The sequence below is a fragment of the Haplochromis burtoni genome, unplaced genomic scaffold (assembly GCF_018398535.1).
Source record: "Haplochromis burtoni strain Fernald_Lab_line unplaced genomic scaffold, NCSU_Asbu1 Contig_476, whole genome shotgun sequence".
Classification (NCBI taxonomy): domain Eukaryota; kingdom Metazoa; phylum Chordata; class Actinopteri; order Cichliformes; family Cichlidae; genus Haplochromis; species Haplochromis burtoni.
The window spans coordinates 220260-241592 of NW_024582837.1; the positions used below are offsets into that span (position 1 = coordinate 220260).

The 21333-nt window shown below is 41.5% G+C and overlaps 1 protein-coding gene across 4 annotated transcripts in view; it reads right to left on the reverse strand.

Annotated features, from left to right (window-relative positions):
- The window catches only part of dlgap3 (discs, large (Drosophila) homolog-associated protein 3), a 153676-nt gene that overhangs the window by 75780 nt on the left and 56563 nt on the right, over nt 1–21333 (reverse strand). For all 4 annotated transcript variants that reach the window (XM_042213748.1, XM_005946581.3, XM_005946583.3 and 1 more), the window contains exon 2: nt 1230–1304. The gene's annotated coding sequence lies outside the window, so the exon portion shown is untranslated. The remainder of the gene's footprint in view (nt 1–1229; nt 1305–21333) is intronic.

Genomic DNA, 21333 nt, shown 5'->3' on the forward strand with positions numbered 1-21333 from the left:
TGTTCTAGACCCTATGGTAAGAGGCTATGCCATGACAATGATCATTCAGTGACCATAGAAGTCTATCTGTATTCTTAGACATAGCAGAGAAGACTACTTTTGGTGTCCAACCTGTGTATTATTTTCTAATGTGTGTTATTTCATGCAGAGCACTCAAAATCTGTCAGAATATATATTTACCCTGATGACAATGACAGGAATGATAACGCTACTTGGCGACAGAAATAGGCCATTTTAGGCATGTTGCAGAGAGTTTCCGGTTCTGACAGCAACAATGTGATGCATCTGTAATTTTACTTATATAGAACATCCCATCACATCCTGGCCTTGTATTACATCAGATAAAATGCAGAAACACAGGGCACTTAGCCTCTAAGTGGCCCTCTCTGTAGCTGTAATTAGGTGAAAGCTTCAGCATTTCATTAACATGGTAAATCCAACAATGGACAAAAAGAGAGGAGTGTAACTGTATTAGCTGAGGTGACGAAGGCTAAACAAGTGAACAGAGAGGATAAATAAATAAAATGACAAATGTTTGGGAGGTAGATAGATGGAAGTCCGTTGAATGGTTTTAGCCAATTACAGAGAAAGAGTAGATAGATCCAGGGTACCTCCAGACACCAGATATCCTGTAGAGTGCTGACATCACAAGAGCGAATCAAGAGAAAGAAGGGAGGAGAAAGTGAGGGGAGATGGAGAAAAAGGAGGAGACTGAAGCTAAGAATAGTAGTACATCCTCGGGCCAGCACGATCGGTCAGTCATGCCAGCTATTTTTTACTTTACTACTGTGCCAGTCTGTACTTGTCTTGACATCTTTCCATCTACTGTTTCTATTTTCCTCTCGCCATTAGCCTCTTTCCAAAATGCAAGGCCAACAGTATGGCAACTTTGTCATGTCGATGTTTCTCAACCAACCCACGCAGGGTAGTGACAGTTTAAACTGTTGTATGTAGTGTTCAGCCATGACGGTCGACAGCAGCAAACATCTCCAGAGACGCGACTTAGTCAATATTGCTTCAAATGTGAGATCAAATACAAGGCAGGCCATGCAGGAGAGTGAGCGGCATGCTTCAGAATCCCACTTTCTCTGAGGTGTTTCACTGACGTGGGTTAATCCCCGAGGGATGGGTTTCAAGGACGCAGAAGACAGAAGTGGAATTCGTATGTGGGTACAGGTGACGTGTAGCTGCAGGAGTTACATTCATGTGTGATTGTGCCTTCTACTTACCACAGTCTCATCAGGAAATGGTGCTCCATAGGTATAGGCAGAAAAGGATGGAAAAATAACTCGGTCCCAGTCACTCTGCAGACAGGGGGAGAGACAAAGACAACATCAGGGAAGCTCAAATAAAAATCTCACGTGCAGATTTGCGCCAGACTTATCACATGTGGATGGAAGCATTTAGTTCCATTTCTCTACAGTACATCCTTCTCCCCGTTATGGGAAAAGCACCCCCTCCCCATAAGCTCCGACCTGTAAATGAGTCCCTGGCGGTGCCTGCAATGTGGTGGAAGATGTGCCTGCCGGTCCCAAAACAAGAAGCCTCCCCTGACTGCCTAACTAACACTTCAGCTCCCCTGTTAGGAATGCCAGGCCCCGGAGCCACGAATGGTTGGATGATAGGAGGATATGACAAGAGGAGAACGAGATAACAGCAGAGAGAGTGAAATTAGCCATGGAAATAAAGGGATGGAAAAGAGATACGGACAATAATGAGAGAAAGAAAGAGGAGGGGATGACTCAGAGGCTAACAGCTTAATTGAGTGTGTGCTGCATCCAATTACCTCCTAAAAGCAGCAGAAACTGTGAAATCATTGAACTTCAGAAAAGAAACACACCGAGGCTTACACAAAGTAACACTGTGTCACCTGATGGGAGAACATGTGTGTGTAGCTGTGTGTGTGATAACACGCCAACAGGAAAATAGGATGCTTTGTCTGTGTGACATAACATGCTAGCAAGCTAACTGTGGTGGTATTACAGGATGCCACAGGGTTGTGCATGCTTTATTACCCATCCATTAGCATTAGCATGAGTACAGTGAGTACTGCTAGCTGTTAGCAATACCTCTCTGGGACTTTCTTTCCCCCTTCCTGTTATTCTGTGCCTCATTATAGCTAATGCACACCCTCGGCATGTGTTACTTTGGTGCTCCATGGCAACAGCAGCTAATATACACACAACATTTACACAGTTAAATCCATAAGAGAAATCATCAACAAGGCACTGGATGTGTTTTAACAATCCCTAAAGGACACGGGAACAGTATGAAATCATTTTCGCTGTGATCACCTGGTAATGATATTTTACTCAGTGGAATGGCAGTGTCATGCAGTGTTGCATTCAGAGACCCAAATCATCACAAAATGGTTTTAACATGCATTGTGTGACAGGAGGCGGTGTATTTTTGCCAATCCTACATGGAGGATGTGCTGCTGTCACTCGTCAAGCAGAGCATGGCAGATGCTCTCACGAGCCTCCATTGATTTTGTCGCAAAAAGTGTGTGTGTGTGTGTTTGTACATGGGTGTGTGCGCGGGTGTGATGTGTCGCTAGCTAGCTGCAGAGATAATTAGAACACAACTCTTTTGCTGTCCCTGTAGGCCACTGATCCAGCTGCTTTCATCTAATATAGGTCAGCTGTGACAAAGCCCTCAGCATGGACACTGATCAGCCCTGCTGGCACTGTCATACGCAAAATATGAAGTTAAACTCATGCACAAACACGCAGACTGATATCCTCTCTCGTGCGCAAGCACGTCCATGGCACGCGGCACGTGTAGCAGGTAAAATTTCTAGCAGTGCTGAAAGAAACACTTTGTGTTGTCGTTTTCCAGTAACACAAACTGCTCGATTCATAAATACACTGGAGAGCGCAAATGAGAAACTTCAAGTCAGCTCTCTCACAGCAAAAGAAAACATTGCCAGACATATTCAATGCAAATTCATTCATTTGCTTTGAAATGAATTCTACACTAGAAATTGTTTTTTGTCAGATCATGCTTATATCTAATACTCAGTGATGCGCAAACTGCAGTAATTATTTATAGTACTAGGTTATAATAGCGTCCCACAAGTGCACAAACATCAAATTAAAATTAGACACAGCAAGAGACAAGCCTGCTGACATAATCTTTATTAACATAACAGCATATAAAGATATTTCAGTGTTTTTAAAAACAATGATAAAAGTATGTAACAGATTGGAGATACGACAGAAACAAGCATCTGGTTCTGAGTAACTGACTCAACAGGGCCCTCAACTTTATAGGCAGTGGATGGTGATGTGAATAACATTGATTATTTCATTACAACGCGGCACTCTGCTAGGAGCACTAATGTCCTGGGATATATGTGGATATACAACCAAAGGCTTCATTTTCAGTACACATGGCACTCCCCAATGGCTGCTGCCTCACAGAACAAGACAAACCACGCAATGCATTTAGACAGGTGGCATCATGGTTGTAGCTGATCACCGTACTTAGCTACTGATTTTGCTGCCTAATACATACACACAATCATATCATGCCTATTCTGGATTATTCCTGGACATTAAGCTCAGTGTTTGTAGGAACCCAACGGTTACACCTTCTCCTTTATTTCACATTGAACCATATGCCAAAATGGCATATGGCACTGTTACAGACATGTTGGGAGCTAAACAACATCTGCCACTACTATGCTTATAAGACGTTGAGTTGTTACTTTCTCAGATATATTCTGATGTATTACACTTTCCAGTTAATGTTTTAAAACATCTGGATAGTTGCATGAAATTACAGTGATTGATTGAAAATGGCGACCTGTCCGGGGTGTGCCCCGCCTTTCGCCCTGTGGCAGCTGGGATGGGCTCCGGCGCCCCCCGCGACCCTGAAAAGGATAAGCGGAAGCGAATGGATGGATGGATGATTGAAAATAAAAAAAAAACAAAACAAAAAACAACCAAACAAAAAACTTATTATTGTCATGAGTTGCAAAAAAAAAAAAAAAAAAAGAAGAAGCTAAACGCATAAAAATCCTAACATTGTGAACTTTGCAATTTCCTTTTATCTGTCTGCATAAACTGGACAAGCCATTTGGAGCATGCTCTCCTTGGTAACAACTGTTCTCTACATAACCCCTAAAACTGCACAGTGGGCTTCAGCTTATTTAATAATAGATGTCAACATCCTCATACACGCTTTTAAGAGGCATATAATATACTCACTCGCATCCACACTTGCACTGTTTGCACTCTCAGACTCTGCACTTGTACTTGCACAACAACTTTTTGTAGTCCTTCCACCTAAATAATTAGTCACCAGGAGTGACCTCGCTGAGGGTCGCGAGTGGGGGGTGCATGATGCGAGCAGCAGGGAGGAAGAAGGGCAACGTGGGCGAGGAGAACAGCAATTATTTTCTCTTCTTTTCTCCATGCACTCCACTCTGTTTCCCCTCAATTACAAAGGCCACATTTATTAGGTGCCACCGCTGATATAGAGAGTACCACTAAAGTGACTAGCGCACCTCCTCAGGTGTTTTATTCGAGCTATTATATTGATGACCAACTCAACAGAAAAACATTATTATCTTCTGCCAGCCTAATACAGTGGACTCTCTAATGGGGCAATAATTGGTTCAAATTGCGAAGTTAACACGTAGTGGCATAGCCTTTGGGATGACTCGATTAAAGCGCCTTGGCTGTGTCGCATTGCAGGAGATCCATGCATTCTCTCGACTCCGGTCAACTCTTTTTTACCCTCACTCTACGTCTCTTTATTTTTGCTCCCAATGCGTGCCCAGAGAGTGCTGTGCTAACACGTGGGGTCATACCAGGCTTTAAACAACTGGAGCTATTTATGCAAATATAATCAATACTTAATTGTCTCCCTCTCTCTCTCTCTCTCTCTCTCTCCTTGTCTTTCTCCCTCTCACTCACTCTCTCCATCTCTCCGTCTAATAAGAGACTGCAGCAGGGGCATTAATTAGGGCCAGACATGCACCAAGGATTTCCCACAGGGCTGAGCAGCACGGCCAGTTCATAGTGGGTCAGCAGAGGACAGGTCTGGTCTGGCCACTGCAACGAGAGACTGCAGAGACAGCGGTTGCTGCAGAACAATCTACAGCAGCCCTGCTTTGCTTTAATGGCTCTAATAAACCACCTTCTATAGACGGTGCAGGTAAAGAGCGTAAAAGCATTATATAGGTGATATAAGGCTTTCCATTTGTTTAAGCTTAACAGCGTTTTGTAAGCTGAGTGAATTAACCACCACACACGTGGTTAAGGACACTAAGCTGGACAAGTTTCCCTTTCTTGCAGTAATGAGAGTGGTATGTAACTATTTTTATACTGTTTTCACCATTTGTTCTTCATTTGTCTAATTTCTAGCCCAAGATTTTGTGACTGAAATAACATATTAGAGTAGTGCTACCTGCTAGATAAAAAAAATTCACACTGGCTCAATTGAATGGTTGGCAAACCAGGTGAGTTTAATGTTTCAGCTAAGAAAACAGGCCTTCAATACATAGCCGGTGGCTTCATATTTGATATGATGTATAAGGACCGAGGCTCGTGGCCCATGTCTCACTATAGGATGAAATCAGCATCTTCACCTTCTAAAGAGTAATACGGGCAAAGCTAATATTATGACTTTAGGGAAAAACTTCCCTTTAGTGCAATGTCACAGCTGCTTTATGGCTCTGATGAACACAAATATGCTGTTATAAAATATTTAAGCTACTTTTTCCCCTAACATAGGAGCCTTTGTCAAAACCATTGCATTACTGTATTTTCAACTTTGGGGCAACTGCTAAACCCAAAGAGTCTTGAAGCTTAGTTCCATTTGTGAATCAGTGTCCTACATTTAGGACACTGCACATAGATTTTTAATAACTTCTTAGGGATTTCCACAGGATTAAGTTCAGACAACCCAAGCAACTTCCTTAACACCAGCCATTTCCAATTAGATCCTATTAACAGAACACTGGCTTCAGCGCTGAAAACATACCCTATAGAGGATTTCTGTTGGCTTAAAAGAAGGGAAAAAGTTGAACAGTTCTATCCATTTTCTACATATGGTATATGCCATTCATCATCTTTATCCCACAGCGCCGTGAAGTTTTGTGATAACCACAAAATGGAGATTGCACAAACAGAAATCAGGTATACATTAATGCACAGTTTAAAAGTTGTTCTATCAGGCTGTGATTGAGATGACCAAGAGCTAGACAAAGTGCAGTAGAAAATACAAGAAATAAGAATAGTTTATACTATTTCCGAGTCCACTTAAAGTACACATTTGGTGTGTGTCTCAAGGACAAATCCACCAAGTTTGAACAAACAGGATGTCACACACATGCCCTGTGATCATCCAGTAACAATGAAGTTCCCCTCACATGGACTGGATACTTGCATACTCATGGGTGCAGAAAATGTATCATCCACAAAAGGGTTATTATGCACACAAGCTGCAAGTGCTACCTATTTTCATCACCTTCTATGACTATTATCCATTCATCCATTCATCCATCCATCCTCTTAACCACTTATTCATTTTAGGGTTACAGTGCTGGAGCCTATACTAGTGGGAGCCAAAGTACACCCTGGACAGAGAGACAGAAAACCATTCAGTCTTACACACTATGGCTAGGTGATTTATTTTTTCTGTCCCATTTAACCCAAAAGGTCATTCTTCCCTTTATGGAAGCACTTCAAAATACACATAAGTCTAGTACAATGACATTACAGACATAAGTCCCCTTTATAATCTGAGTACCTGCTTAGCATTGACCAAAATCTGAATTGAGTCTGAATCATATTGGGAGTGATTACTGATAAGTGATGTCTAAGGAGTCACTGGTGATGAACTTAATGTTTGGAGAAAGGCAAATTATATTTTCGGAAAATGTGAATAGTTTTCAAATGATGTGAGTTAGAATGTATTAGGATAAGGTTAAGGTCATGGCTGATAATGACTTTGACCTCAGAGGGTTCATGGAACATCTGAGAATGTGTTAAGCCCCTGTTAGTGTTACAACGTATTTCTTAGGTGACTGTGACACTAGAAAGGCACATATTGGAATAAAAAGTGAACTCTATACAGAGCTGATGGATACTGTAAAAATCCGAGCAGCTCAAACGTTTCTATATATAACAAAGCCTTCACACAGTTTGTGTGTAATACCTTACTTTATCAACATGACTGCGATCTTTCTGCATTTTCCTCTAATATGCAGGCGCACGCACTAACACCTGGATCCTAAAAAGTACCCTCATCTCTTGTCTTAATGGATTTGAGACTATATTCTGACTATACACAAATCAAATGAATGTGCCAGCTCAAGGCACGCCTGGGGACATGCTGCACATTAGAGAGAGGCATCAGTGATGCTTTTAAGAAAGTATGTATGAATCAGAGGTCGGTGAGCAGAAGAGAAAAGAATGGCGAGGGAAGGCCGAAAACAATGTAAAAGGAGGGGTGAGGGCAAGGAGACGTGGGAAATGAAATGCTGAAGCAGAAGTAAAAGATGGGGTAAAAGTCTGTTTTTCTTGCTCTAGAGGGTTTCAAGCAAGTGAACCGTGCACCACTGTTACATCTTTGTATGTCTGTTAAGGATCGCATGGACTGCAAATATTTTTCAATATGCTTGTGGTGCAGCTGCAGATGCAGCTGTGCAATGCTTCACAATCTTGTATCTTTATGGGTGCACTCACACAAACCTATTCTCTGTGGTCAGGGCAAAACGCTTAAAGCTCGGTTCTCCCTCCAGTACTCACCTGACAGCTCACCATTTTTCATACCCTTTGTACCGCTCTCTCTCTCTCTGTGCCTCCTTCTCTCTCCCTTCGCTCTTAAGGATCCCTCAGTTCTCATTAGGCGATTCCTTGGCAGCAGGTGGATACAGTGAGTGTTTCTTCTTCCTTCACACTTCCTTAATCAATCTTTCACCCTCTCCTATTCTTTCCTCTTAGCCTCTCACTACCTTCCACTTGCACATCTTAAACCTCTCTCTCCTCTCTCCCTCTTTCCTCGCCAAAGCTTGGCCACTTCATTTATCGCTGTAAAACTGTTCGTTTCTCACAGGACATGAGGAGAGGTAGACGAGTAACAGCAGAGGAAACCGAGACAACTATCCTTGAAATAAATAAATAAATAAAACAACCAGAAAACAGATTTGCGTTTGAGTACAGTGGTCCCATATTGCCTCCGTTTTGTTGTTGTTGTTGCCAGTCATAAGTGAGCAGTTTGGGGAATGGCTAAAGTTATGATTAATTCATTTCAACGCTGCTAGAGAGTATATCGGTGGCAATGATGCCCCAGAGCACCCAAACAATCCGAATCACATTCATTATTGTCAGTCAGACCGGGAAAAGAGTTTGTGTACGTTTGATTGCTGCAACTCCTTTAAAATGTGCACAAACACGTGTGATTCGTAAATGCTTTTTTTTTGTCATTGTCCCTTCACCCGAGACCCAATTCCAAGCTTGCTAATGCGTTATGGATCATTAGACAAATATACTGACAGCGTACTGATTACAGAAATGAATGATGCATGATGCCGTTTTGCTCCATTGTGCATGTGTCAATTTATTTACTTGCCTCGAGACAAAAAGTCTGAAGACATAGCATAGCATGTCCATTAGCCTCAGACAGAGTACTGGTAATATGATACACAGGTTACAGCAAGAGGGCGTCACCGCATCGTGCTGAGAGAAAATCTTGGTATTTGCACAGGTACAGTCACAGGGTTTTTAAAGATAGTTGACCCCCCCCCCCCCAAAAAATAAAAAAATAAAAAAATCATTTTTAGGTCAAACGCTTCAAGGGAGTCAGTGAGGGAGACAGAATGAGCAAGGGCCAGACCGAAAGGCTAAACTAATTGAAAATCCAAAGAGGACAGGCTAAAACAAGACCATACATGAGGAAATGACCTGAAACAGGAAAAACAGGAAGAATAAAAATGATGACTAATGACAGGCAAAAAAATAAATAAAAAAATAACGCAAGGAAATAAAAATGAGCTAGAAATGAAAATGAATGAAAAGTATGATGACACAAAACAAGAGGTGACTGAGTCAAGTTCATAAAGCAGGCATTGCAGCTCTTTACAGTGCACAAATATGAGCTCTCTCTTCAGTTTTCTCTTCAGCTTTAAAGGAAATCCTAACTGCATTCATCGACTGAGCCTTCAACAAAGTCAGTTCTCGTCCCCGGGGTGTCGAGTAGCACGGTTTCCTCAGAGCAGCTGCCGTGACTCTATTACTGAGAAGGTGTACTTTGGTGTGTGTGCCCGTTACGTTAAAGGTTATGGCAATAGAGATGGGGATCTAGCCCTCCCAACTTGACATATGTCAACGAGCGGGGTTACTGCTGTGAAAGGTGAGTTTTAGTTTATGAAAACTACACAGTTTTCATAAACCTAAACATGTAGTTTGTAATGCCTAAATGTCACCAGTGAGTAAAGATTGAATTAGCCATCCCATCAACCTGTTATTTCCAGTACATCAAGGCATCAACTCCACAGGTCACTGTGCATGCAGCTCCATCTGACAAAGCAGGATTAAATTGCACCCTGCGATGAGAAATTACTGACAAATTTGTGACTTTTGGCTCACAGCTGAAACCCGCGCATCAGCTGCTTTAACCATTTACAGTTCAATTATTTGCTTTATACACTCAAACAATCTCAGGGACTTAAAATCATTGATTTTACTGATTGCTGTCCGAGCAATCAGTAAAATCAGTTAAACTGCAGTTAAACTGCTCTTGTTTTCACACCAATAAGCAGCAGTCGAGGCTAAAAAGATGAAATTTGTTCGATGATGGCGCTTTTACTGATTTCATTTGCTTTCGGCCCTTTTTCGCCTCTCAGAAGTCACTTTGACTCAAGAGTAAAAACCAGCACTCCCATTCAAATGTTCACATGGAAAGATTTTGCAGCCCGATTCCTGCTGCGATTCTCAGCATAAGAGATGCTCTCTTCAGAATTTTTTGTTTTTTCAAAAACCTTTTTCATGTTTCGCTAATGGTTTCTTGTTGCATGAGAACAAGCGGGATGTTGATGTTGGCTGCATTTGTAACACTTGGATAAAAAGGACATGTGCGCAGAATCACGTTTGATTTATTTCAACCTTCTTTCCTCTATTTAGATTTCCTTTTTCTTTCTTCTTCTGCTCACTTTTCAGTGAGCAAGCCAATTTTCGAGTACACTTTGGATTTTTTATTTCACATAAAAAAAACAAAAGAAAACATCAGTGGCTTAAGATTTCTTCTCAATGGATCCAAATAGCAGCTACAAAAAATAGTGTTTCCTCTTCTCTATCATATCCGATTCACAGCCTTTGAGAACTTTTGGTAGTTTTCCACCTTTCACTCTATCTGGCACAGCTAAACTTCAGCCAATCAGGAGAGAGACAATTTCCTCTGGGGGTGGCAGTGATGTGAGGCGGGGAATGAATCAGAGCAAAGTCTGAGGGGTCACACCAGGGTCGTGGATGATGTCAGCGAGGAGCGAGGCTCTTCAAGTGAAGTCATCAAAGCCTCATTATTCCTTTCACACAGGTCCGCTCGGGCAAATTAGCCTCACCACTCAGGTGTGTGCGCATGCATGTGTGTATTGCACTCTAATTTGTGGCAAGAGCGAATTAGGTGTTGCTGTGCTCGTGCGTGCCTGTGTGTGTTTGTGTCTGCCGGGCGCTAATTGAGTTTAAAATGCAGCTGCTCAAAGATGAGGCACGCGGCACTTATGGACGGATTTTGTTCATGTAAAAGGACACGCCACCCAAAAAAAAAAAAGAAAAGAAAAAAAAGTGTATCATCAAACAGCCCCATTACAGACGAGGGAGACGGGAGTAAGATGGAGAGGAAGGGCATTAAAACAGAGTAAGGGTGTATTTCTCCCTCTTTCGCCCTCTTTGGATATTTCAATCTTTTTCATTAAAACGAGTAATAAATAAGAGAGTAGAAAACAGGAAGATAAATAAAGAAGAGAGGAAGTGATTATCTTTAAATCGTCATCAACCTGTTGTTGTCTTCAGCGGAACCGCTGGGCGTAACACTCGTCATGCACTGGCTGCCACAGCTGCAATTTGCATATTTCTGTTTGCACTGTGTGCACAGGTTTGTGTGTCTAATTACAGTATAACGAGCATCAAAACTGGCTGCATGCGTGCCTCTCCTGCTCAGGGACAGCCATTTGGAAGATGCCCGTAACTGTGTATCTGAGTTTTATTTGCAAAAACAAGTGATCCGATGACCTTTAAGCAGAGGTGGACTTAGAAAAAAAGGGGGAATCCAGGTACGCACATCCTGGTGTCATATTGGGTTAATGCATTGCTTTTGGAGATGGATACGGCGTATCGGGGAGGATGTAAAATACTCCATCACATGGTGCTCAGCTAAAGGCCAGCACTGTCACAGCAGCTTCGTCAGTCTCTAGGTAACTGCTGCACCTATTTGCTTCATACATATATACGCCCACATCCACACATAACTTGTGTGGACATTAATTGCAGCAAGCATAAAGTCATGGAAACAATGATTGTGTTTTATTTTTTAAACATATGTATATATTGAAAATAAACACAACATAATGTGCTTGCTTCTGGATAAATGTGTTTTTCCTCTGATGTAAAACAGAACCGCAACAAATCCCAATTAGAAACCATACATGAATTTGTACATCATGTAAATTCAGATTATGCCAGTTAGCAAGAAAAAGGCTGGAAACAGCAGAATCGCAATGTAAATGTCAAAAAGACCTAAACCCCGCAAAGAGACACAGAGAGAGAGAGACACACACACAGAGAGAGAAAGATACACACAGAGAGAGAGAGAAAGTGAGGGACAACCAAACACTAATTAGCGGATGGGAGCAAAGTGGCGCGAAGAGTTCTGACAATGAGGAATGTTGCAGATTTGAATCTTACTCTCGTTCTTTTCTCCCCTTCATCCTTCCATCCCATCCCTCTCATTAATTGGCTGTCATGCTCATGAGCGTCTTGATGTATGTCTGCTGCAGGCGCGTGTGGTGATTGTCAACATCAGACCACCATGGGGCCATGGTTGCCCCCCCCAGCGATGAGCAACCGCATCATTAGAGGGAGGTGATTACCTTATTTCCTGTGATGATGACAACACGGATGACCAGAGCACATGCACGAAGAGATTTCGCTTTCTCTTCAAGATTTTCTTTACCCGTTTCTTCCACATCCATTTCAATCCATCTCAGGAGTATCGAAATAGATGGAATGGCGACTTTTGTTAATGATTTGCTGGATAACATCCAGAAAATTGTTGTTATTAACAAACAGCTTGTTTTTACTTTGTGCCATGTATGCTGTGATATTGAAGCATTTCTGTAATGACAACAAGGCTAAAAAGTGACCAAAGCTACCAACCCTTTGAAATATGCTGAGCTAAGTCACAGCAGGCTAAATCAACCCTGCCTTGTATCCCTGTCAGCTAGTACTAATGAAGGCAACCATTATTTAGACCTTTACTCATTTGCTTTGTAAGGTTACATCATTTATTGTTTGGTCAAATCAATATGATTATAAATAGCATATACTATAAATAGTATAGATGGCATATGCTATTAGCAGGAAAGCTAAGGCTAGCCAACTAATCCTATCTGGTCTGGTATCTTGGTCTTCGTCTACTTTTTGAAACAAGAGAAAATAATTACCAAATGTCTGTACAACTTATAAAATAAATCTGTCACACAAATGGGTGACATCATGGTAGTTATGTACCTCTGATATCAATTTAGTGCACTTTCATAGCTACAAATGTCAATTTAATGGGCTCTTTCAAAGACACATAAACAGTTCTTTGTAGTTAAAGTCTCGTGTTTTTAACCAAGCAGTATCTAGCTACTGGCCAATGCAACAGTTAGCCTGATGTAGGATTTCTGAAGGCCTGTTTAACACTTAAACTAATGGAGGTGGAGGGCTCTGCCCTACTGGCACAGCTTTGGTCCTCACTGCATCAGTTGTCATGACTAAACCCATGGCTTTACTCACCTAGCATCATATCCTGGTGTGAACAATGTGCTGCTACCAGCATGGAGGATGTCTTTATTTGAGCGGACAGCTTACTGAGTGGGTTTTTCTATATTTACAGTATCCAAAAAAGACAGACAGCCTTTAATTCTGAAATGCTTTCAGAATACCAGATTCATCAGGACCTACAGCCGTTATGAAGATAATCTTTAAACATGTAAAGTGAATCTAACGCTCTTTCATAACAAAGAACTCATAACACTTCATGACACTTCATTTTTAATAAATCCAGATTATATGAGCTTTACCTGTGGTACAAGAGTAGCAATTTCATTTATTATTCATAACGATCAGTTAGTTATGACACCGACAGGATAAGTCAGGAGCACCTCAGACACCTGAGCTGTCACACAGTAAGAGTTTTACAGCTAAATCATCTGTTACACAGCAGCAGACTTCAGACTGAGTTAGACAGCTGTTGGGTTATTTTTATTTGAACAATCTAATCTGTTTATTAAAGGCAAAACTACTGATTGTTTGGTTTGGCTTTTCCCTTTCTCTCCAATAAATACAAAGTCAGTATTTGCTGTAGCTATGGTGTCATTGTAACGAAGAAAACATGGCAACAGGCAGCCTGATAATTCATAATTCGTGGTATTGTTACTCTTGTTGAATGTCCAGCTTCATAGAAGTGAAATATATGTGTTTATAGCTCTCCCTCTGGGTTATTTAAAAGGCCAGTTTATCCAAATTACCAAAGCTGACTACGATGTGAATGCTATGAGGCTTGTAATTATAGAATGCCCAGTGGAGAGAGTGGACAGCTTCAAATACCTCGGAGTTCACATCACGCAGGACCTGTCATGGTCCTGTCACATCAACACCGTGGTGAAAAAGGCCCGTCAGCGTCTCTACCACCTCAGACGCTTGAGAGACTTCCAACTGCCCTCCAAGGTGCTCAGGAACTTTTACTCGTGCACCATAGAGAGCATCCTGACGGGAAACATCTTAGCCTGGTTCGGGAACAGCACCATGCAGGACAGACGAGCTCTACAGAGGGTTGTGCGATCAGCTGAGCGCACCATCTGCTCCGAGCTCCCTGACCTGCACTCAATCTACAGCAGGCGGTGCTGGACCAAGGCCAGGAAGATCGTGAAGGACCTCAGCCATCCCAACAACAGACTGATCTCTCTGTTGAGGTCAGGAAAGCGATTCCGCTCCCTGAAGACCAACACAGAGAGACTGAGGAGGAGCTTCTTCCCGCAGGCGATACGGTCTCTCAATCACACCACCACACAGTACTGACCCACACATATGGTTCTTACACACACACTGGACATTCTGGACTTTGTTTTCACTTCATCACTTAATCACTTTAAGCATATTTGCACTGCACAAGACATAATGTGGATTGCACAACACTGGTCACTATATTCTTCATTTCCAGTACAGCTGCTGTTATTGTGTATATATTTATTTATTTATATTTCTTCATACATTCTTATATAGTTCTATATTGTGTATTTTGTTGTACAGTTATTTTATTTTCAACTTTAATTTATATATTTTATCTTATTCTTTCCCAGTTAAATTTACCCTTCATTCTAATTTGTGTTGTACAGTTATTTCATTTTTAACCTTAATTTATATTTTATTCCTTCCTAGTTAAATTGACCCTTTTTAATTTTTCATATTTATTTCCTATCTTATTCATAGCCTTTTTTTTTAGGTCACGAGCAGTTGTCTAAGCATTTCACTGCATATCGTACTGTGTATGACTGTGTACGTGACAAGTAAAATTTGAATTTGAATTTGAGAATGTAATAATAAGTAGCTAAATAAAGCCTTTGTGCAAGTTTAATAAGGAAGATCTGTGTTCACTCATCTGCCTTCATTCCCGGGTTTTTGGGCTACTAGTCTATTCTTTACATCGCTTCTGCTTTCCCACGCTGTCAAACTTACTCTCAAAATCTCCTTCTTCTGCGAGCAAATCAGCGTCTGTTACGCTTTAAATCCCTGTGCTCTTCTGTCATTCTGACTTTTGCATGTGTGTGACCCGTCCCTTAACACATTTCCACCTTATCCTGGCCAGTTAGAGATCCTCAACCAAATCTCCAGGGGTCCTGTCCCACCTCCATTGTTGGCCTCTGCTATGTAGCTTCACCGGAGTCTGTTTTTTAAAAGCTTATTCCTAAAGTCTGTTTTTCAATAAATCATGCTGATTTCGTTCACATAAACTCTCCTTATTGAACTAACATGAGCAATATGTTTGTTTTCCTCTCATCATCATCATCATGTTTTTCAGTCACCAGTTGCCACTGGGTAGTTTGTAACATTAGCCCACAATCCAGCAATCACATACAGTGTGGTTTCACAGAAGCAAAATGAAAGACTTGGTGACATTCTTGTTTTTTTTTGTTTTCTTTTTTAAAAAAAAAACCCAATCTGGATGCAATTTGTTCGTGTATTGGTGATTTAGAAAAAAAAGCCATAACGAGAACCTTTAATGAACTGGCTCTTTCTGAACTTTGCAGGCCTGCACATTATACCCATGCTTGAACATGCACAACAGGGGTTGTGAAACTGCAAAAAGTAGATGGATGTGAAAAATGCCACCCAAGCGATAATGAAAGGAAGAAATGTCAGTGTCTGTGCGCATTAGCTAAATGCCTCTGTGTCCACTCATACGAGCGGTAAAGTTTAGAAGACACAAAAAGGCAAAAACAGAAAGTTACCACGGCTTCACACAGAGGCAGATCCCAGATAAAAGAAGCAAAGTAAAAAGAGAGATAACTCATTTTTCTCTCCCACTGAGATTCATCTGTGGACCATGGAAATGTGCTATGCCATCCTTACTGCTTGGCTTGTAGCCCCTAAGCAATACAGGGATTAGAGTAGAATTTGTTCTGTGAGGCTCCCGCTGTACTACGTGGCTGTGATCTAAAGGAATCCATCTCAATGCATTAAGACCCGAGGGAAAGCTCTGCAAGTTGGAGGTAAAAAAAAAAAAAAAAGGAAAAAAGGATTTGGGTTTTTTTTTTAAAAACCCACACAAAAAAAACCTCCAGTTGCTACAGTTTTCATGCTATGAGGACGTGGCATTAGAACCCTCTCAGTTTTTGGAGAATGGATTAGTGGAAAAAAGTTCCTGTTACCTTCATGATGCCTGACAACTCGATAAGAAAACACAACTGGCTGTATCCATAACATCTGAGGGGGATGATTTCATATTGATTCATTTCCTGTAGCTATAATAATCTGCTGTTATCATGGAGAAGCTGACTGAGGGCACATTTTCCGTCCGGCAATGCTGGCTCCTACCCTGTTACTTAGTAACATAGAAGTGTTGCTGTTGCTTTCTCTGTATGTGTTTGTGGACCATGAGTAGTAATTGTGGTTTTTCTGTTGGTTTGATTTTCCCATAAGCAGCTGAAATGGGCGACACGTATAGGGAGCTAGTTGGACTCAAATCTATCAGCTCACCTTGACTTCTGGACCACGGAAACACAAGCCACTGTGACGCACAGCCAAACTAGCAGGGCGCTGAAAATTCGAACAACTGTTTTGGCACTCTCACTCTCTCCCCGCAATGCTGTTTCTCGTTATCTTCCCGTGTTAATCCCAAGATCTGCTCATTAAACAGAGCAAGAACATCCACACACTGTCAGCAGCTCCACGGGAACAAAGTGCTGACACACTGGGAAGCATTCACACGCGAAGACGCCGCGCCACACATACACAAAAAAGCATTTCTCATTCCCTCGCCACGCGTGTGTTGCCCGCGCCTCGGACTCATTTCATCTTCAATCACACGCTGAAACGCCTCATATTTCCAATATGATAGCACGTGGCATTTTGCTAATCAATTTTTCATACTTGACAGTCTGTATAAACATGCCGAAGGCCAATATTTTCACAGCGATTCATGTTGGCCTGACATGTCACCACTTGTGTATTTGTGTGTATCTGTGCAGTTACGTTTTTGAGTCACTGCTCATGAAAGTCTGTTTTTAGTTCCGCTTAAAATCTGTTTGGGACACGAATTAGAATTTCACCCCCAAAAAACATAAACAAATGCAATATGTATGTTTGGCCAGAGAAAGCTGTCAGACCTGATCTCCATCCAGACCCCGCAGTGTTCATGGGAGCATGTCGCTGCTTCTTTTAAATTCATGCATTTCTTATGCGCTGGTCAAACTTCTACAGAGCTGTTCACTTCCAAAATGTCTGTGTTTTCCCCCCAGTCGTTTACTATAAAAGAGTTTCACACAAGACGCCGCCTTGCACAACTACCCGTCCCCACACACTCGCTTCTAGTCTACTCACAACACTAAGTGACATATATTTTGCACGAGGATATGGGTGGGAACCCTTGACACAAGCATATATCCATATGCACAGTCATGAATGCAGCCAAAACAGATACAGAATGCACGCACTGAAGCTGCAGCGCTGATTATAAAGTATGAGCTCATAATTTCAGGCCTGCTGCAAAGAGAGCATCCTTTTGTTCTTGTAGTTTTATTAATTCATTGAATCGGAGGCGAGCTCCACAAGCTGCACAAAGCATAATTTGCTATGCAGTGCGCTAGCAGCAGGAGCGTAACTTAGAATAGAGTTACATTTCCCTGCTGTCCTTCACAACAGCAAAGCCTGCAGCTCAGTTATTTTTGATTTCTTTTTTTCATTTTTTTGGGAAAACACGAGAGGAGAGCTGGAGAGCTAAAGAGAGCGAGAGAAACTGCCTAAACTCAGCGAGCCTCTGATGTTCATCACTTATCAGAAGATGGAGGTTAAATGAAGGAGGAACAAATTATTACCAGCTAGTGAAGAGGAAAGAGTGAGCTGTTAGCAGAGGATTAGAAAAACAGCATGTACCGCCTTACACAATTTCCCAGACAGTAGTATAAAAAAAAGAAAGAAAAAGAAATGAAACTTCTCCACATTTCTGTCTTGCACACTTTGGGCTAACCTTCTCTTCACTTTCTGCTTCTTTCTCTTCTCTGCTGGCCTGAGGTTATGGGCAGAGTGCCAACAGAGTGTGTAAACTTGACTCTTAAAAAATCCAATCCGTTAAATATGCTTATGGCATGCAGTCAGCCTGAGCATATATGATTTTGCAGACAGAGAACAGGCTCATGAAATCATTTTTGAAATAAACTAGAAGATTAGAACTAAAAGAACTAGAAGAATTAAAGTGCAGCAAGCGTGAGCGCCATTCATCTAATTAGTCCCATCTCTTAAATCTATACCCATAAAAGCTGATGCCTGAGATCAGAGCTTGCTGTGGACTCACCAGATTGTGAACTCCATCCCCCCTCCCTTGCCCTTGTCTGCAGCCTTTTTATCTTGATTTTTTTTTCTAGCTTGGCATCAGCGATTTCCTGTACTGTACTTCACAAGTGCAAGTTTCAAGCTGAGACAAAGTTGCTCCTGATGAAATGGCTTCACACAAAATTTCCCAGCAGTAGCCTTTAAAGAGCAGGAGGACGACGGGATGAGAACCTGCCTCACTTTCGGTAAGCATATCCCGCAGTCTCGGTCTGTTTACCTCGAGAAGTAACGAGACGATGTCATCCAAAGTCCTCGCTTGGGGGTGTGGTATCACACTGTTTCCAGGGGAATTGTTACCATTTAGCCAGGAAGCATTTGCTGGAAACTGCGAATGCTATCAGACACGATGAACTGGAATCCAATGAGATGGTTCTCGACTTGAGGTGCCCCTGGCTGTCGCTTCAAGCTATGTCTGTATGCCTAGATACAATCCTGGCATAATGGGATCAATTAAGCCCAGTCTTTAAAAGAAGTTCACCTCAAAATGATTCAACTCTGAACTGTTTATATCATTTAGTGTTTAGTCTAGTGCCTTCATCTCTCCAAAAAGTTTCCTGTGTTTACAGCATATTGAAGCACAGTCAAAAGACAAAAAGATGTTTGGCTGGAACCTCTGCACAACAGCATGCAATGATATAGCCGCAAGAGATTCTTTTGTTTTGAGTCTAGAGACTCTCAAAGCTGGAAAAGCTCTCATATCACTCAATAAAGGTGAAGCTGAAATAGAGAATGCACTTCCAGTGAAATTGGGCGCAGCACAAAGTACATTCCAACACTTTGAATGTGTTACAGGATTTTGTATTGGTGCACTTTCAAGTTTAAAGTGCTGTGCATGTGTACTTTCATCTGTTCAACCTTGAATTAGGCTTGGTAACGAATATGCAGCCTCCCGTAATACACAGTGGGGATTTCAAGCGATTAATATATAAGTTAGGTGATGTAAATGGAATTACAGAGAAGTGCGCACATTCTGACTCCAAGAGCAAAAAAAATATTTAAAAAAAAATTAAAAAGAGCAAATACTAAAAGGCTTATGCATCATTAGCAGCATTAATTTGTTCAGGTTAAAGGTTGTGTTCATGAGTAGCACATGCTGTAGTCGTTTGCCTAATGTAGCATGTCTGGATTTGGTGGATTTTACAGCCTAGCCGGCACCACCTGAGACTGTTTTATGGTTGATAAAGCCTGCAGCTTGAAAAATTGAACATATATTTCATTCGATGAACTTAAAGTCAAAAGAAATTAACGAGACAACTGATTAAGTCTGCCTCAAAATGAAATGTTGGTGTTGTGATGAGGGTGGGTTGCAGGGATGTACGGCAAGCTGAAATTGTGTGTGTCTTTTATGAGATTAGAGGGACAGAAGTGTACTTTTAACCCACCGTTTGATGTGGGTGGGCATTCAACTAACCTGCCAGGGTTGTAACTAAACTTGACTTTGTGGCCTGCCTGAACTGTAACCCGCTAAACTATATAGGTGGGGTGACACTGATAAATACCGCTTTCATAGTTTCACTGATCACTCAAAGCAACACCTCTCTGTTTCATACACACTCATATAAAGCACTTGACCTTTAGTTGTTTTGTCTATTTTGCTTTCACACCCGCAGTCAATTACAAATCACCAGTTCACTAAACGTGCATCTGCCACGACCCCCAACTGGTAGCTGCCCCTCACTAATCCTGGTTCTGCCAGAGGTTTCTTCTTGTTAAAAGGGAGGTTTTCCTTCCCACTATCACCAAATCGCTTACGCAGACAGGTTGTCTGATTGTTGGGGTTTCTCTGTATTATTTAGGGACTTGGGTCTGCTACCAGTGTTTGGGGTTTTTTTGGACTATATTATATTGCATCTTTATTTATATCTGGATTTATTTGTGATTATACTTTTGTTCTTCTATGCCTAGTTCTTTGATGTTTAGTGTTATTTCCCTCTGTGCTTCCTAGTTTAATTATCTAGTTATCTAGTTTCTTTTGCTTGCTTAATTATTTGGTCTTTTCCTTTTGTGTCCAGGTTGTCGTACTGTCTCCCTGTGTCCCTCGCTCTCTCTGTAGTATTGTATAGTAATCCATAATGCAGCGTTTTACACATCCAACAGCTGCAAAAACATGAACCAGTCCCAGAATGATCATGGGAGGAGACACATATCACTTTGGGGTCGTGTCAGGAAGGGCATCTAGTGTAAAATTCTGGTAAACCTAACATACGGAGTAACCTGCTATAGTGACCCCATGTAAATAAAGGAGCAAGAATATTATAAGATTCTTCTTTTAAAAATATTAGTCAGCTTGTGAAAACTAACTCATGCCAGTTTTTAACTAGATGATGCAATAAAATATGCTAGTTACAGCTGCAAGTTTAACTAGCAATCTGACTCATCCGCTAAAAATTAAGGTCTCAATGTGTCAAAGATGACTGCAGATTTTCAGCTGTCAACGTGTGACTGATATCACACACTCACACTGGCTACAAGCCATTTGCGAAGGGAAAGCTTGACAGGTGGTTGCAACAGTATAAGAAGCTGAACAGTCAGTTGGTTGTTGAGAAAACTATTCAAGTATCTGCCAATTCCTTAAAGTAGTGATTCCTTGAAAAGCAGTTTGATTGAGCTTTACAGCTATGCAGCTGATATAAACTCTGAAGTAAATGGGCAAAAATGTCTTTGTGTCAGTTAGAGTGGTATAGCAGGATTAGAAAATACACACACAAATAAATATCGTCTTTCAAAACATAAAGCTATGATTTCTCAGGCCCTGTGTGGCAGCCTGGCCTCACAGTAAAACCTAGGATCAGATCTCAAAGGTCCCACTGAAAGGGTGAGTGGAACGAAAGCACTCCTGTGTTTAAGAGGCTCATGCAGCCACGGCTGGATGGCCACAGACACGCACTGAAGTCCAGTGACATACTCATAGTCTCTAATTAGCTATGATACTCTGCTGTAAAGGGCAAAGCTGTCTGCTGGCTTTCGGGTATTACATGCCTCCGATAACCTTCCATTCATCAGCGTTGGGGGG